Source organism: Anomaloglossus baeobatrachus, chromosome 1 (assembly GCF_048569485.1).
Source record: "Anomaloglossus baeobatrachus isolate aAnoBae1 chromosome 1, aAnoBae1.hap1, whole genome shotgun sequence".
Classification (NCBI taxonomy): Eukaryota; Metazoa; Chordata; class Amphibia; order Anura; family Aromobatidae; genus Anomaloglossus; species Anomaloglossus baeobatrachus.
Genome location: NC_134353.1, coordinates 832,245,463 through 832,263,942, shown reverse-complemented (window position 1 = coordinate 832,263,942; position 18,480 = coordinate 832,245,463).

The following is an 18,480-nucleotide window of genomic DNA, read 5'->3' as shown; positions in this document are numbered from 1 at the left end:
AGACCTGGATTTGTTTTTCTTTCTAATAAATTGGTTAAAGAGGGAATGTTTTGGGGAGTGTTTTTTCAAATAAAAATGTGTTTGTCATCTATTTTTTTTTATTACTGACTGGGTTGGTGATGTCGGGTATCTGATAGACGCCTGACCTCACCAACCCCAGGGCTTGATGCCAGGTGACATTACACATCTGGTATTAACCCCATATATTACCCCGTTTGCCACCGCACCAGGGCGCGGGATGAGCTGGGGCGAAGCACCAGGATTGGCGCATCTAATGGATGCGCCACTTCTGGGGCGGCTGCGGCCTGCTATTTTTAGGCTTGGGAGAGTCCAATAACTATGGACCTCCCTAGTCTGAGAATATCAGGCCCCAGCTGTCTGCTTTACCTTGGCTGGTGATCCAATTTTGGGGGACCCCTACGTGTTTTTTTTTTATTTAAATTATTTATTTAATTTAAAATAACAGCGTGGGGTGCCCTCAGTTTTGGATTACCAGCCAAGGTGAGGTTGCCAGCTGTGGTCTGCAGGCTGCAGCCGTCTGCTTTACCCTAGCTGGCTACAAAACTAGGGGGAACCCTACGTCATTTTTTTTTTTCTTTTTTTTGGCTAAATACAAAGCTAAGCACCCCTTAGTGCCACATGAAAGGCACCAAAGGGTGCTCCACTTTTTCTCCACTTTTTCTCCACTTTTTCTCCACTTTTTCTCCACTTATTCTCCACTTATTCTCCACTTTTTCTCCATTTATTCTCCACTTTTTCTCCACTTTTTCTCCATTTTTTTCTCCACTTTTTCTCCACTTTTTCTCCATTTTTTTCTCCACTTTTTCTCCACTTTTTCTCCACTTTTTCTCCACTTTTTCTCCACTTATTCTCCACTTTTTCTCCACTTATTCTCCACTTTTTCTCCATTTTTTTCTCCACTTTTTCTCCACTTATTCTCCACTTTTTCTCCACCTTTTCTCCACTTTTTCTCCACTTTTTCTCCACTTTTTCTCCACTTATTCTCCACTTTTTCTCCACTTTTTCTCCATTTATTCTCCACTTTTTCTCCATTTTTTTCTCCACTTTTTCTCCACTTTTTCTCCACTTATTCTCCGCTTTTTCTCCACTTATTCTCCACTTTTTCTCCACTTATTCTCCACTTATTCTCCACTTTTTCTCCATTTATTCTCCACTTATTCTCCCCTTTTTCTCCACTTTTTCTCCATTTTTTTCTCCACTTTTTCTCCACTTTTTCTCCATTTATTCTCCACTTTTTCTCCACTTTTTCTCCATTTTTTTCTCCATTTTTTTCTCCACTTTTTCTCCACTTTTTCTCCACTTTTTCTCCACTTTTTCTCCACTTATTCTCCACTTATTCTCCACTTTTTCTCCATTTATTCTCCACTTATTCTCCCCTTTTTCTCCACTTTTTCTCCATTTTTTTCTCCACTTTTTCTCCACTTTTTCTCCATTTATTCTCCACTTTTTCTCCATTTTTTTCTCCACTTTTTCTCCACTTTTTCTCCACTTTTTCTCCACCTTTTCTCCACTTTTTCTCCACTTTTTCTCCACTTATTCTCCACTTTTTCTCCACTTTTTCTCCACTTATTCTCCATTTATTCTCCACTTTTTCTCCACTTTTTCTCCATTTTTTTCTCCATTTTTTTCTCCACTTTTTCTCCACTTTTTCTCCACTTTTTCTCCACTTTTTCTCCACTTATTCTCCACTTATTCTCCACTTTTTCTCCATTTATTCTCCACTTATTCTCCCCTTTTTCTCCACTTTTTCTCCATTTTTTTCCCCACTTTTTCTCCACTTTTTCTCCATTTATTCTCCACTTTTTCTCCATTTTTTTCTCCACTTTTTCTCCACTTTTTCTCCACTTTTTCTCCACCTTTTCTCCACTTTTTCTCCACTTTTTCTCCACTTATTCTCCACTTTTTCTCCACTTTTTCTCCACTTATTCTCCACTTTTTCTCCACTTATTCTCCACTTTTTCTCCACTTTTTCTCCACTTTTTCTCCACTTTTTCTCCACTTTTTCTCCACTTTTTCTCCACTTATTCTCCACTTTTTCTCCACTTATTCTCCACTTTTTCCCCACTTATTCTCCACTTTTTCTCCATTTTTTTCTCCAATTTTTCTCCACTTATTCTCCACTTTTTCTCCACTTTTTCTCCACTTTTTCTCCACTTTTTCTCCACTTTTTCTCCACATTTTCTCCACATTTTCTCCACTTTTTCTCCACTTTTTCTCCACTTATTCTCCACTTTTTCTCCACTTTTTCTCCACTTATTCTCCACTTTTTCTCCACTTATTCTCCACTTATTCTCCACTTTTTCTCCATTTATTCTCCACTTATTCTCCCCTTTTTCTCCACTTTTTCTCCATTTTTTTCTCCACTTTTTCTCCACTTTTTCTCCATTTATTCTCCACTTTTTCTCCACTTTTTCTCCATTTTTTTCTCCACTTTTTCTCCACATTTTCTCCACTTTTTCTCCACTTATTCTCCACTTTTTCTCCACTTATTCTCCACTTTTTCTCCACTTATTCTCCACTTATTCTCCACTTTTTCTCCATTTATTCTCCACTTATTCTCCCCTTTTTCTCCACTTTTTCTCCATTTTTTTCTCCACTTTTTCTCCACTTTTTCTCCACTTATTCTCCACATTTTCTCCACTTATTCTCCACTTTTTCTCCACTTTTTCTCCACTTTTTCTCCACTTATTCTCCATTTATTCTCCACTTTTTCTCCACTTTTTCTCCATTTTTTTCTCCACTTTTTCTCCACTTTTTCTCCATTTATTCTCCACTTATTCTCCACTTTTTCTCCACTTTTTCTCCATTTTTTTCTCCACTTTTTCTCCACTTTTTCTCCATTTATTCTCCACTTTTTCTCCATTTTTTTCTCCACTTTTTCTCCACTTTTTCTCCACTTTTTCTCCACTTTTTCTCCACTTTTTCTCCATTTATTCTCCACTTTTTCTCCACTTTTTCTCCATTTTTTTCTCCACTTTTTCTCCACTTTTTCTCCACTTATTCTCCACTTTTTCTCCACTTATTCTCCACTTTTTCTCCACTTTTTCTCCACTTTTTCTCCACTTTTTCTCCATTTTTTTCTCCACTTTTTCTCCACTTTTTCTCCACTTTTTCTCCACTTATTCTCCACTTTTTCTCCACTGTTTCTCCATTTTTTTCTCCAATTTTTCTCCACTTTTTCTCCATTTTTTTCTCCGCTTTTTCTCCACTTTTTCTCCACTTATTCTCCACTTTTTCTCCACTTATTCTCCACTTTTTCTCCACTTTTTCTCCACTTATTCTCCATTTATTCTCCACTTTTTCTCCACTTTTTCTCCATTTTTTTCTCCACTTTTTCTCCACTTTTTCTCCATTTATTCTCCACTTATTCTCCACTTTTTCTCCACTTTTTCTCCATTTTTTTCTCCACTTTTTCTCCACTTTTTCTCCATTTATTCTCCACTTTTTCTCCACTTTTTCTCCATTTTTTTCTCCACTTTTTCTCCACTTTTTCTCCACTTTTTCTCCACTTTTTCTCCACTTTTTCTCCACTTATTCTCCACTCTTTCTCCATTTATTCTCCACTTTTTCTCCACTTTTTCTCCATTTTTTTCTCCACTTTTTCTCCACTTTTTCTCCACTTTTTCTCCACTTATTCTCCACTTTTTCTCCACTTATTCTCCACTTTTTCTCCACTTTTTCTCCACTTTTTCTCTATTTATTCTCCACTTTTTCTCCACTTTTTCTCCATTTATTCTCCACTTTTTCTCCACTTTTTCTCCATTTTTTTCTCCACTTTTTCTCCACTTTTTCTCCACTTTTTCTCCACTGTTTCTCCATTTTTTTCTCCACTTTTTCTCCACTTTTTCTCCACTTTTTCTCCACTTATTCTCCACTTATTCTCCACTTATTCTCCACTTTTTCTCCACTTTTTCTCCACTTTTTCTCCGTTCTTTTTCTATGGTCGGTCTACCCATTAGCTCTGCCATGCATACTGTAGCTCTACACCTACTGCACATGTTACTATATGATTGACATCTCTTTCGTACCAGAGCTGTCTAAGTCTACTCTGACCCCATATTTGTCATTACTATATTGTCCTTGTACTGTATTATGACATTTGTATCATGTGTTTCATTTCTTGCTGTGTTGCAATTTTTTTGCTGCATGCCAATTGTACCTCTACATTGTTCGAGTTTATGTTATTGTTCTCTCACTCTTATGTGATACTGATTATTGTCATTTTTCATGATTACATGCAGATAAGTCCAATCTGACGAAGGCTCAGGCCGAAACGTCAATTGTAACTTGTTTTGGACAAAAACATATATGCTTATGAAAAAAAAAATGTTCTTAATACGGACCAATAAAGAGTGATTTTGCATTACTATCCATTGGGACTTACTGACTTAGTCTGGGAGATTTAGAGTGCCGAGGTTACTCACTAATTTTATCTATTATTACCTCTGAGCACCTATATACCAGTGAGCAGAGCTTCCTCTACAGTAGTTCTCCTAATTAGGCATGCCCTTACCTCATGAGCAGGGCATTGCAGCTTTGGTAGCAACCATTACGACATGGACTCTGCTGCTGTGGACCCGGGGAGAGTGAGTGCAGATTCATTGCACCCACACTCCTCACATGAAGGGTCCACACTCCTAGAAAATGGGGGATACGTTCCCTGGGTGTCTCCCCCCCATATTCTAGACGGTCCAGAGTCGTCGTGGGACCCCTTTATTTTTTTTCTTACAATAAATTGGTGAAAGAGGAAATGTTTTGGGGACTGTTTTTTCAAATAAATTTCTTTTGTCGATTTTTTTTTTGTTAGTACTGACAGTTTATGATGTTGGGTATCTAATAGACGCCATGACATCACAAACTGCTGGGCTTGATCTCAGGTGACTTTACAGCTAGTATCAACCCGATTTATTACCCCGTTTGCCACTGCACCAGGGCACGGGATGAGCTGGGGTGAAGCGCCAGGATTGGCGCATCTAGTGGATGCGCCACGTCTGGGGTGCCTGCGGCCTGCTATTTTTAGGCTGTGAAGGCCCAATAACTATGGACCTTCCCACCCTGAGAATACCAGACCACAGCTGTCCGCTTTACCTTGGCTGGTGATCCAATTTGGAGGGGACCCTACTTTTTTTGTGTAATTATTAATATTTATAAAATAATTATAAAAAAGAGCCTGAGGGGACCTCCACATTGGATCCACAACCACGGTAAAGCTGCCAGCTGTGGTTTTCAGGCTACAGCCGTCTGCTTTACCCTAGCTGGCTATCAAAAATGGGGGGACCCAACGTCATTTTTTTTTTTTAACTATTTTTTAAATAGAAAAAATTAATGGGCTTCCCTGTATTTTGATTGCCAACCAAGGTAACGGCAGGAAGATGGGGGTGGCAACCCATAGCTGTCTGCTTTATCTGCGCTGAGAATCAAAAATACCGCGGAGCGCTACGTCATTTTTTTAAAGATTTATTTTTACAGCACTGTGATGTCCAGCAATCAAAATACAGGGAAGCCCATTTTATTTTTAGTTATTTATATAAATAATTAAAAAAAATAAATATGGGCTCCCGCTGCATTTTTTGTATTGCTAGCTAAGGGTAATCCAAGCAGCTACTGGCTGCTAACCCCCACTGCTTGGTGTTACCTTCACTGGCAATGGAAAATCCAGGGAAGCATTTTTTATTTTTTTTGCCAAAAACTACAAAAAAAGGACGTGAGCTTCGCCATATTTTTGTATGCTAGCCAGGTATAGCAGGCAGGTGCTGGAAGAGTTGGATACAGCGCCAGAATATGGCGCTTCTATGAAAATGCCATTTTCTGAGGCGGCTGCAGACTGCAATTCGCAGCAGTGGGGCCCAGAAAGCTCAGGCCAACCTGTGCTGCGGATTCCAATCCCCAGCTGCCTAGTTGTACCTGGCTGGACACAAAAATGGGGCGAAGCCTACGTCATTTGTTTTCTAATTATTTCATGAAATTCATGAAATAATAAAAAAAGGGCTTCCCTTTATTTTTGGTTCCCAGCCGGGTACAAATAGGCAACTGGGGGTTGGGGGCAGCCGTACCTGCCTGCTGTACCTGGCTAGCATACAAAAATATGGCGAAGCCCACATAATTTTTTCAGGGGGCAAAAAACTTCTGCATACAGTCCTGGATGGAGTATGCTGAGCCTTGTAGTTCTGCAGCTGCAGTCTGTCTGTATGGAGAAGAGCAGACAGCAGCTGCAGAACTACAAGGCTCAGCATACTCCATCCAGGACTGTATGCAGAATTTTTTTGCCCACCAAAAAAATGACGTGGGCTTCGCCATATTTTTGTATGCTAGCCAGGTACAGCGGGCAGCCACGGGCTGCCTCCAACCCCCAGTTGCCTATTTGTACCCGGCTGGGAACCAAAAATATAGGGAAGCCCGTTTTTTTTAATTATTTCACTTATTTCATGAAATAATTAAAAAACAAAAGACGTGGGCTTCGCCCTATTTTTGTGTCCAGCCGGGTACAACTAGGCAGCTGGGGATTGGAATCCGCAGCACAGGTTAGCCCGAGGTTTGTGGGCGCCTCTGCTGCGGATTTCAGTCCGCAGCCGTCCCAGAAAATGGCGCTCTCATAGAAGCGCCATCATCTGGCGCTGTATCCAACTCTTCCAACAGCCCTGGAGTCGGGTGGCTTGTTGGGTAATCATGAGTTAATACTGGCTTTGTTTTACCAGCCAGTATTAAGCCAGAGATTCTTAATGACAGGCACGTTTGACACGGCCATTAAGAATCTCCAAAGGGTTAAAAAAAAGACACCACACAGAGAAAAAATACTTTAATAGAAATAAATACACAGACACATTAGAGACTCCATCTTTATTACCCCCTGTCAGCCCTCCACAATCCTGCTCTTCTGTCTTCTTTCTTTCTAGTGTAGTAGTAGTGACGATTGTAGTGAGGATGAGATTCACCAGCTCATCACTTGGGGCTGGGGAACCTCCATCCTCACTACAATCATCACTAGTGTAGTAGTAGTGACGATTGTAGTGAGGAAGGATGAGATTCACCAGCTCATCACTTGGGGCTCGGGAACCTCCATCCTCACTACAATCATCACTAGTGTAGTAGTAGTGACGATTGTAGTGAGGATGAGGTTCACCAGCTCATCACTTGGGGCTGGGGAACCTCCATCCTCACTACAATCATCACTAGTGTAGTAGTAGTGACGATTGTAGTGAGGATGAGATTCACCAGCTCATCACTTGGGGCTGGGGAACCTCCATCCTCACTACAATCATCACTAGTGTAGTAGTAGTGACGATTGTAGTGAGGAAGGATGAGGTTCACCAGCTCATCACTTGGGGCTGGGGAACCTCCATCCTCACTACAATCATCACTACAATCGGGAAGCAGCGTGCAGCCTTCACTCCGTGAGTGATCAGTGCTGGCTGCTAGCGGTAACGCTGACAGACGCGTTACCATAGCAACGGTGCTCTCGGAGCCGCGGTTAGCAGTGACGTCACCGCTAACTGCGTTGCTATGGCAACGGCGATCTCCGTTAATGACCGGCTGTGTCAGCCGGTCCCTAACGGAACGGGGAGTCGACCGTGTGCTAGAGCATGTCGCCGGTACACGGCGATACACATATGTGCACCGTGTACCGGAGAGATGCACTCGCAGGTCCTACATGACGTGTCATAGTCATGTGACCAGTCTGTAGCCAATGAGATAATAGCCACGTGACTGGTCACATGGCTATTTTGACGTCACGATAGGTCCTGCATCTCTGCTGGCAGTGCAGGTCACCGGGAGGATTCAGCGATCATCGGATGGAATAGCGGCAGGAGACAGAGTGCAGAAGGGATCGCGAGGACCGGTAAGTGTTATGGCAATGTTTATTAACTGTTTGTGTACATTTATAATGCATTTTTATGTGTTTGTGATTGCCTCCCATTCTAGCTTATACGTTCGAGTTCGGTTCGTCGAACGTTCGACGAACCGAACTCGAACGGGACCCCCGTTCGGCGAACCGGCCTCGAGCCGAACCGGGACCAGTTCGCTCATCTCTAGTCAGCACACATGTGCGATTATTTTCTCAGCCCTAATCAGACCGAGTAAACAATCGCAGCATGCTGCGATTGTAATGCGAGACTCTTTTCTCTCGCACCCATTCAAGTGAATGGGGCGAGAGAAAAATCGCACTGCACTTGCGGTACACCGGTGTACGACGCGTGAAGAGCGAGAATCGCAATAGCCGGCTACGGAGGATAGAGGGAGAGAAATCCCTCCCCTCCGCAGCGCTGGCCCGCCCATCCTCCTTGCCGGCCCGCCCCTCCTTTGTGCCGGCCCGCCCCATGCAGCTGAGTCCGCTCGCACAGTCGGACCTCAGTCGCAGGGATACTAGCATGACACTCGGCTCCTGCTGTGCTGCCAGCGAGAGCCGAGTGTCATGCGAGCATCGCACTAGTGCCCCGTGTGGCCCCGGCCTAACGCACAAACTTTTTAGAAAAAGTTTCTGTTACTAAAAAAGTGCATGTTATTGTCCAAAAAACACGATAGCTAGAAATAACCTTCAGCATCAGCACCGGTAAGTCTCCTACCCTGCCCACCCAGGCTACACATCTTGTGACCACAGTCATTACATTCTTGACTCCTACTCACTGGTACAGGGAGGTTTAGCATATCTGAGAAGATGTTAGTGTACCGCCCTGAGAGGGGCCCAGCCGCTTCTTCCGCTTGCTCGGGCCGAGCTGCTCGAGCTCCGGGCTCGGGTTGTCGGTGGCACGAGCGCCTCCGTACCGGGGGCCACGTCGCTCTGTTAAGGAAGAGGCAAAAGGGTGGTGGTGGTGCGGGACAAGGCGCGCAGCCGGGCGGGCCGCGTTGTCGTCCTACGGGTCATGACGCCACCCACGGGTCGTGGTGACGGGATGCACCACCACAATCTAGATGTTAGCCCCTCCATGGGTAGGGGCGGTGTGTCCCGGGGCCCGGTGGTGAGGGGGCGCTGGCGACGGTGTTGTTGTCGGGGTGCAGGGTGCCGTGCTGCGGTGCAGTGTCATGCCCGGATGGCACTGGTGTACTCACGATTAATTCACACTCAGAGTCACTGGTAAACCAAAGTTCGGGTATGGTCGGGTCCCGCAGCCGGCTGCTTGTGTCCCCTGTGAGGTTGATGGTGGCCCCTTTTCCCTTGCACCTCGTGTGCGGTTTTTCGGCTCCCCTGCCTGGACAGTGGTAGCCCGCTCCCCGGCATTGAGCTGCCAGAGGAGCCCTCAGTTGCCCGCAGGCACTGGCCCGTCGGGTGTTTGGCCCTTGGCGGTGGCACTCACCTGGAATCGGTGGGCTTTTGCCTTCTTTCGGGACTTTGGGTGTGGATGAAGCCATGAGGTCCAGCCAGCAATCAGTCAATTTGCCTATACTCAGTGGTTTCTAAGCTAGGACGGGGTCTGAGTACCCGGTTTCTGGTGCTCCGGTACATGGTTGACTCCCCGGTTCAGGGCCGGCGGGCTCCAACCCTGGCCCGGTCCCTACGGTTCCGTCGGTTGCTGTACCGGTACTCCTGCAGGTGGCCACCACCATCTGCCTGCCTGATGTTTCCAAGGGGCCCAGGCTCCTACCCGGGTCCCTGACAGCTTCTCTCCTTTTCACCTCCTGTCACTGTCACACTCTACAACTTAACTCCCTGTATTTCCTGCCTCAGGCCCATAGTCTCCTTGGTGGGCGTGCCTTTCTGCCTGACTCTGCCCACCTGGTGTGCCCTACTGGCCCAGAGGGAGGCATCAGGTCTCCCTTTCGGGTGACGGGTGTGTCCTCACAGGGGGTGGGGGTGTGTGTGTAATGTGGTAGGTGTTGTTACCTGTGACCCCTGGGGTCCAGGGCGTCACATTAACAAATTATCATATCTTCTAAGTCCTGAAAGTTGTCCATTAGTCAGACTTAGGGTACATTCAGACGTCAGTTTTTCTTGCATGAGTTTTACTCATGTTTTTCATTAGTGGAATTCAATTGTACTCTATTGAATTGCTCACATATTAGCATATTTTGTCAACCCGAGTGATCTGCACAAAATCACGTAAACATGTCTGATATTGATAAGAATCTCAAAACAAGCTCACAAATATAAGCCTATGGGTTCATGAAAAAAATCGGACAACACTTATGAGACTGGTAGCAGAGATACTGGAAGCCACAAGCATGCAAGAGACAATTAGCAAAGTTATTGCAAATAGCAGGTAGACATGAGACCAGTAGCAGAGGTGCCTGAAACTGGTCACTGTAAAGGAATAGCTAAATATTAGCTGAATGATATATATTGTATATTGGAGGACTTGTGAAAGAATGAATTATAAAAATAAATTATGGGACTGCTGCTTTAAAGAATACTGCTGCCTTGAAAGGGTTAACTTGGTCTACAATATTTTTTAGGTAGGCGCTTTCTGCTATATCCATGTGAATGCCAGGATCCTAGATATCCTATTACAACTTTGCCTCAAGCATTAAACTGCCTCCATCAGCTTGTCTTCTTTTTATAGTGCCAACTATGTTATGCACATACAGTCATATGAAAAAGTTTGGGCACCCCTATTAATGTTAACCTTTATTCTTTATAACAATTTGGGGTTTTGCAACTGCTATTTCAGTTTCATATATCTAATAACTGATGGACTCAGTAATATTTCTGGATTGAAATGAGGTTTATTGTACTAACAGAAAATGTGCAATCCGCATTTAAACAAAATTTGACTGGTGCTAAAGTATGGGCACCCTTATCGATTTCTTGATTTGAACACTCCTAACTACTTTTTACTGACTTACTAAAGCACTATATTGGTTTTGTAACCTCATTGAGCTTTGAACTTCATAGGCAGGTGTATCCAATCATGAGAAAAGGTATTTAAGGTGGCCACTTGCAAGTTGTTCTCCTATTTGAATCTCCTATGAAGAGTGGTATCATGGGCTCCTCAAAACAACTCTCAAATGATCTGAAAACAAAGATTATTCAACATAGTTGTTCAGGGGAAGGGTACAAAAAGTTGTCTCAGAGATTTAAACTGTCATTTTCCACTGTGAGGAACATAGTAAGGAAATGGAAGAACACAGGCACAGTTCTTGTGAAGCCCAGAAGTGGCAGGCCAAGAAAAATATCAGAAAGGCAGAGAAGACGAATGGTGAGAACAGTCAAGGACAATCCACAGACCACCTCCAAAGACCTGCAGCATCATCTTGCTGCAGATGGTGTTAATGTGCATCGGTCAACAATACAGCGCACGTTGCAAAAGGAGAAGCTGTATGGGAGAGTGATGCGAAAGAAGCCGTTTCTGCAAGCACGCCACAAACAGAGTCGCCTGAGGTATGCAAAAGCACATTTGGACAAGCCAGTTACATTTTGGAAGAAGGTCCTGTGGACTGATGAAACAAAGATTGAGTTGTTTGGTCATACAAAAAGGCGTTATGCATGGAGGCAAAAAAACACGGCATTCCAAGAAAAGCACTTGCTACCCACAGTAAAATTTGGTGGCGGTTTCATCATGCTTCGGGGCTATGTGGCCAATGCCGGCACGGGGAATCTTGTTAAAGTTGAGGGTCGCATGGATTCAACTCAGTATCAGCAGATTCTTGACAATAATGTGAAAGAATCAGTGACGAAGTTGAAGTTACGCAGGGGATGGATATTTCAGCAAGACAATGATCCAAAACACCGCTCCAAATCTACTCAGGCATTCATGCAGAGGAACAATTACAATGTTCTGGAATGGCCATCCCAGTCCCCAGACCTGAATATCACTGAAAATCTGTGGGATGATTTGAAGCGTGCTGTCAATGCTCGGCGACCATCAAACTTAACTGAACTGGAATTGTTTTGTAAACAGGAATGGTCAAATATACCTTCATCCAGGATCCAGGAACTCATTAAAAGCTACAGGAAGCGACTAGAGGCTGTGATTTTTGCAAAAGGAAGATCTACAAAATATTAATGTCACTTTTATGTTGAGGTGCCCATACTTTTGCACCGGTAAAATTTTGTTTAAATGCGGATTGCACATTTTCTGTTAGTACAATAAACCTCATTTCAATCCAGAAATATTACTCAGTCCATCAGTTATTAGATATATTAAGCTGAAATACCTATTGAAAAAACCCAAATTGTTATAAAGAAAAAAGGTTAACATTAATAGGGGTGCCCAAACGTTTTCATATGACTGTATCTATACACCTCGCAGTCCATATAATGTATAATAAAACATCATTAAGCAGACCATCTCACCATGTTCTGTTATTTCATAGTCTGCTTTTAATGCTCACATGCCCGATTTAGGCAGTTTTGGTGTGGACAGGGTCATCTTGGGCCATACTTGCTAACCTCCAGGATTCCAAAGAGGGGAACAGAAGTTTCATGGGTAGTATGCTGCACAGACTTTTTTCCCTTTTGTTCACCGATCTATGTGTATACTGTATAGCCCCAAACTAGAGCAGAAACTATACATATTAATCCCAAATCATATGTACCATGGTTCACAACCGTCCTGGATTCAGTAGGACTGTCTGGATTTAGCAAGACTGTCCGGATTTGAGGGCTCTCTCCCGCAGTCCCGCTGATCCCAGCCCTTGTCCTGACTCCTCCCTTTATGCAGTAAATAAATTAACTCATAATGAGCAGTGCATAAATTAAATTCTCATCTGCTCTGATTTCCCAGGACAGAGCTAGAAAGCAAGAATTTGTGAACTCTTTGTCCATAGGCAGCAGCTCTACCATAGATAGATATCTAGATAGAATGAAAAAAGAGAGGACTGGCAGCACTTATCATAATGTGAATAGATGGGTATCTTGTTCATGATGATACAAAATGAAATAAAGATAAAAACAGTCGCACATTATAATGCACAGATATAAACATAAACTATTAATAAAAAAGTTTTTAGAGGTGTTTAGAATGTTAAGATGGCCATTGTAATACCAGCCCAGCACTACATCATGGCTACCTCCTTTGCTGGGTCCTACTCTACACTGCAACTTCCGATGCCAAGGATACCATAGAAACCAAAATACTCTGAGAAAGAATGCAGGATAAAGATTCTGGAGGAAAAACAAAATCAAATCTGTGTGACAAAGCGTCAGCCCTCATGTTATTAGACCCCAGCCTAATGCCTGCTTTACACGCTTCAATAAATCTTTCAATCCGTCGTCGGGGTCAAGTTGTAAGTGACGCACATCCTGCATCGTTCGTGACGTACTTGCGTGTGACACCTACGTGCGATCAAGATTGAACGAAAATACGGTGATCGCATACACGTCGTTTATTCCTCATACATTGGACGTTTTGTTGTATGAACCTAGTCAATTGTAACGTGTGACATCCCTCATACGATTTTGGTGTCTGATGCTATGTGCGCAGGTGTGCGCTCTGCACCGCAGCTTAAAAAAGGTCTGTTTCAGAGCGGAGCTGAAAAGCTGTGTTCTGAAGCGCCTCACAATGTCTGTCATGCACTAATCTCTGTCAATCGGTCACTATCTCTGTCCCTCTCTCTCTGTCCATGTCAGGCAATTCCTCTTACTCCCCCTCTCATACTCACCGATCCCCGATCTCCGGCGATGCACGGCATTCACACTGCTCCGGCGGCTTTTACTGTTTTGAAAAAGCCGGCCGCCCATTAAACAATCTCGTATTCCCTGCTTTCCCCGCCCACCGGCGCCTATGATTGGTTACAGTGAGACACGCCCCCACGCTGAGTGACAGGTGTCACACTGCACCCAATCACAGCAGCCGGTGGGCGTGTCTATACTGTGCAGTGAAATAAATAATTAAATAATTTAAAAAAACGGCGTGCGGTCCCCCCCCAATTTTAAAACCAGCCAAATAAAGCCATACAGCTGAAGGCTGGTATTCTCAGGATGGGGAGCTCCACGTTATGGGGAGCCCCCCAGCCTAACAATATCAGCCAACAGCCGCCCAGAATTGCCGCATACATTAGATGCGACAGTTCTGGGACTGTACTCGGCTCTTCCCGATTTGCCCTGGTGCTTTGGCAAATCGGGGTAATAAGGAGTTATTGGCAGCCCATAGCTGCCAATAAGTCCTAGATTAATCATGTCAGGCGTCTCCCCGAGATTCCTTCCATGATTAATCTGTAAATTACAGTAAATAAACACACACACACCCGAAAAAATCCTTTATTAGAAATAAAAAACACAAACATATACCCTGGTTAACCACTTTAATCAGCCCCAAAAAGCCCTCCATGTCCGGCGTAATCCAGGATGGTCCAGCGTCGCTTCCAGCTCTGCTGCATGGAGGTGACCAGAGCTGCAGAATACACCGCCGCTCCGGTCACCTCCACACAGCAACTGAAGAGAGCCGCGTGATCGGCTGAGCTGTCACTGAGGTTACCCGCTGTCACTGGATCCAGCGGTGGCCGCGGGTAACCTCAGTGACAGCTCAGCTGATCGCGATACTCACCGCCGCTCCTCTCACCTCCACGCAGCAACTGAGGTGAGTAGCGCGATCAGCTGAGCTGTCACTGAGGTTATCCGCGGCCACCACTGGATCCAGTGACAGCGGGTAACCTCAGTGACAGCTCAGCCAATCGCACGGCTGTCTTCAGTTGCTGTGTGGAGGTGACCGGAGCGGCTGTGTCTGCTGCAGCTTCGGTCACCTCCATGCAGCAGCGCTGGATGCGACGCTGGACCATCCTGGATTACGCCGGACATGGAGGGCTTTTTGGGGCGGATTAAAGTGGTTAACCAGGGTATATGTTTGTGTTTTTTATTTATAATAAATAATTGTTCGGGTGTGTGTTTATTTACTGTAATTTACAGATTAATCATGGAGGGTGTCTCATAGACGCCTGACATGATTAATCTAGGACTTATTGGCAGCTATGGGCTGCCAATAACTCCTTATTTTCCCGATTTGCCAACGCACCAGGGCAAATCGGGAAGAGCTGGGTACAGTCCCAGAACTGTCGCATATAATGTATGCGGCAATTCTGGGCGGCTGCTGGCTGATATTGTTAGGCTGGGGGGCTCCCCATAACGTGGAGCTCCCCATCCTGAGAATACCAGCCTTCAGCCGTATGGCTTTATCTGGCTGGTTTTAAAATTGGGGGGGGACCGCACGCCGTTTTTTTTAATTATTTAATTATTTATTTCACTACACAGTATAGACACGCCCACCGGCTGCTGTGATTGGGTGCAGTGTGACACCTGTCACTCAGCGTGGGGGCGTGTCTCACTGTAACCAATCATAGGCGCCGGTGGGAGGGGAAAGCAGGGAATACGAGATTGTTTAATGGGCGCCGGCTTTTTCAAAACAGTAAAAGCCGCCGGAGCAGTGTGAATGCCGTGCAGCGCCGGTGATCGGGGATCGTTGAGTATGGGAGAGGGCTTCTCACTTCAGTCACTCAGGAGTTTAGCGGTCACCGGTGAGCCCTTCACCGGTGACCGCTAATCAGGATGCGGCACAGACAGAGCCGCAGCATGACAATGAAGTCGGGTGCAGTTCACCCGAGTTCATTCTGACAGTGCGGCTCTGTCTGTGTCTGCTGTCATCTGCCATTCAGCTCTGCTACATGGCTGTCTGTGTCTGCTGTCAGCGGCCATGTAGCAGAGCTGAATGGCAGATGACATAGTAAAAACGCCTCCCTACACATTACACACGCTTGGCAAGTCAATAAATAAAAAAAAAAAAAAGGGTGCCAAATGCATACGTCACAGAACACATGAGCTAAAGGATCGCACACAAAATTGATCAATTTAACATAGACTACTAACGCACGTGTGACAGCAAATGAACGACCTACGTGCAATCTCATTAGATCGCATATGCGACCTGGGCGTGTCACATCGCATACGAGATCGCACACCTAATTGTAAGGTGTAAAGCTGGCTTAAATGTGAAAAATTGAATCTAGAGAAAAATAAGGAGCATCTAGCAGATTATAAGCTACATTTTTATGACCCCTTCACAACCGTAACATGATGAATAGCGCCATCCAAAAAATCTCTGAATTCTTCAAAAGCCAATTTGACAGCGAACAATTCACAATTCCCAGCATCATAATTTTTCTCACCAGATGAGAATTTCCTAGAGAACAGAGCACATGGCTGCAAGTTGGCCAACGTTTTGGGACCTTGAGACAATGCAGTCCCGACCCCAATTTCAGAAGCAACCACCTCCACAATGAATGGCTCCTGGAAATCTGGTTGAATAAGAATTGGAGCAGACATTAATCATTTTTTTTTTCAATTTAATAAAGGACTCAACAGCATCTGGAGATCAAACACTAAAGGGGGCTTTACACGCTACGATATCGTTAATGTTTGGTCGCCGGGGTCAAGTTGTTAGTGACGCACATCCGGCGTCATTAACGATATCGCAGTGTGTAATACTTACCAGCGACCTTAGGCGACCTCAAAAATGGTGAAAATCGTTCACCATGGAGAGGTCGTCCCAAAGTAAAAAATCGGTAAGGGTTGTTTAGCGTTGTGGTTCATCGCTCATGCGGCAGCACACATCGCTATGTGTGACACCACATGAGCGAGGAACGTCTCCTTACCTGCCGCCGGCCGCAATGAGGAAGGAAGGAGGTGGGCGGGATGTTACGTCCTGCTCATCTCCGCCCCTCCGCTTTGATTGGCCGGATGCTTAGTGACGTTTCGGTGACGTCGCTGTGATGCCGAACGTCCCTCCCCCTTGAAGGAGGGATTGTTCGGCAGTCACAGCGACGACGCCGACCAGGTAAGTGCGTGTGACGCTGCTGTAGCGATAATGTTCACTACGGCAGCGATCACAAACAATCGCATGCGTGACGGGGGCGGGTACTTACACAGTTGCTATCGCTAGAAATTGCTAGCGATATCGCTACCGTGTAAAGCCCCCTTAAGATCTGCCCCTTATATGTGAAATCAGTAAAAGATTTGACAATCTATGAAAAACCACTAATATATTTTCTGTAGCAATTGGCGAATCCTTTCTGCCCTTCATAACAAAAAATTTACTTCCAATTCTTGTCCCCTGTAACTGTATAAATTCTTTCCGATGATGGGTTAATGCAGTTGGTTTTGAATACCCTATTTAATCGTTGGCTGGACCTTATATAACAAGCTTTTCTCCCCCCCCATTTGTCAAGGTAGAGATTTTTAGTGAAGACTGCTAACGGAGTCTTCGTTTGAGATATCCAGAGACGGTGCCATATTAGCTGTATACCAGTGCCGATATATCCATGTATCAGACAATGAACACACAGACAACATACTCTCTCCTTGAGTCAGCGATATTAACTGACTCGTGTATTCGATAGACCCAATTATACAGAAAAGCTACTTTGGCCTTGAAGATAAGCAGGGAGTAATGAGTATTTCACTCCCTAAGTTCTCACAGCATATTCATGAAACATATCTTTGTTCCCTGCATATTCTTTCTGTGTAAACATTACTGATAAGACTTTTACTCATCGCTAATAGACTTCCAGGGTTTATACATCTGTTCACTCATTCTTGGTAACCCCTTCATGACTGTACAACTTTATATTATATTATAGATCTGTGCAATTGCTACATAGACAGACAGATTATAATGCAACTACATTTACATCTAAATTTTGATTATTTATATACACAGATATTCTTATTACATTTGAACAAACAAGCTATAGCTAAGTGCCACCTCCACACAATTCATCTTTTGTGCCTCCCCTATTTCCTCATAGACTGTAAGCTTACGAGCAGGGCCCTCACTCCTCTTGGTATCTTAATTTTGTATTGTTTCAAATTGTCTGTACATGTCCCCTCTGAATTGTAAAGCGCTGCGGAAGATGTTGGCGCTATAGAAATAAAACGTTACTATTATTATTATTATTATTATTATTAATCCTAGAAACTATTGCAATGAACCCCAGGAACAAAATTTTTTGCAAACAAAAAGTATATTTCTCCAACTTAGCGAACAAAGAATATTTACTAAGTTTTAGCAAGACAAAATGGACATATTCCTTGTGTGATTCCAGGCCAGGCAAAGAGATTAGAATATTGTCCAGATAGACTACCATAAACCATCCAATCATTGAAAGGATTGCAAATACGCAGCCATGGAATTCCCAACATCAACCCCATAGGTAAGTTATCCAATACATAGCAGGAGACTGAGAGTGATAACTTCCCACATTAAGTGTGAATTCCCCCATTACTAGTTGGACAAGGTTCTAAATTAACAGTTTCCTGTCAGTGGCAATGTGGAGCCCCGCAAACGCTGTGTCGGTGCATTACCTTCAGGGACTCCACTCAGCTGGATCTGTCTGGTCACAGGTAGGAAACCTTCTTTGTAGTTTGTCGTGACGCCACTCTCAGATTTGCGGTCAGTGGGGGACCGCCACTGCAGGTTAAGGGATGCCTGGGGCTGATGGTGGGTGCAGCCAGTTGTAGTAGCCTCCTGAGAGTGAGGCAAGCCCCAGGGCCCTGTGTAGATGCGTAGAACTACAAGGCGCAGAATGACTCAACACAGG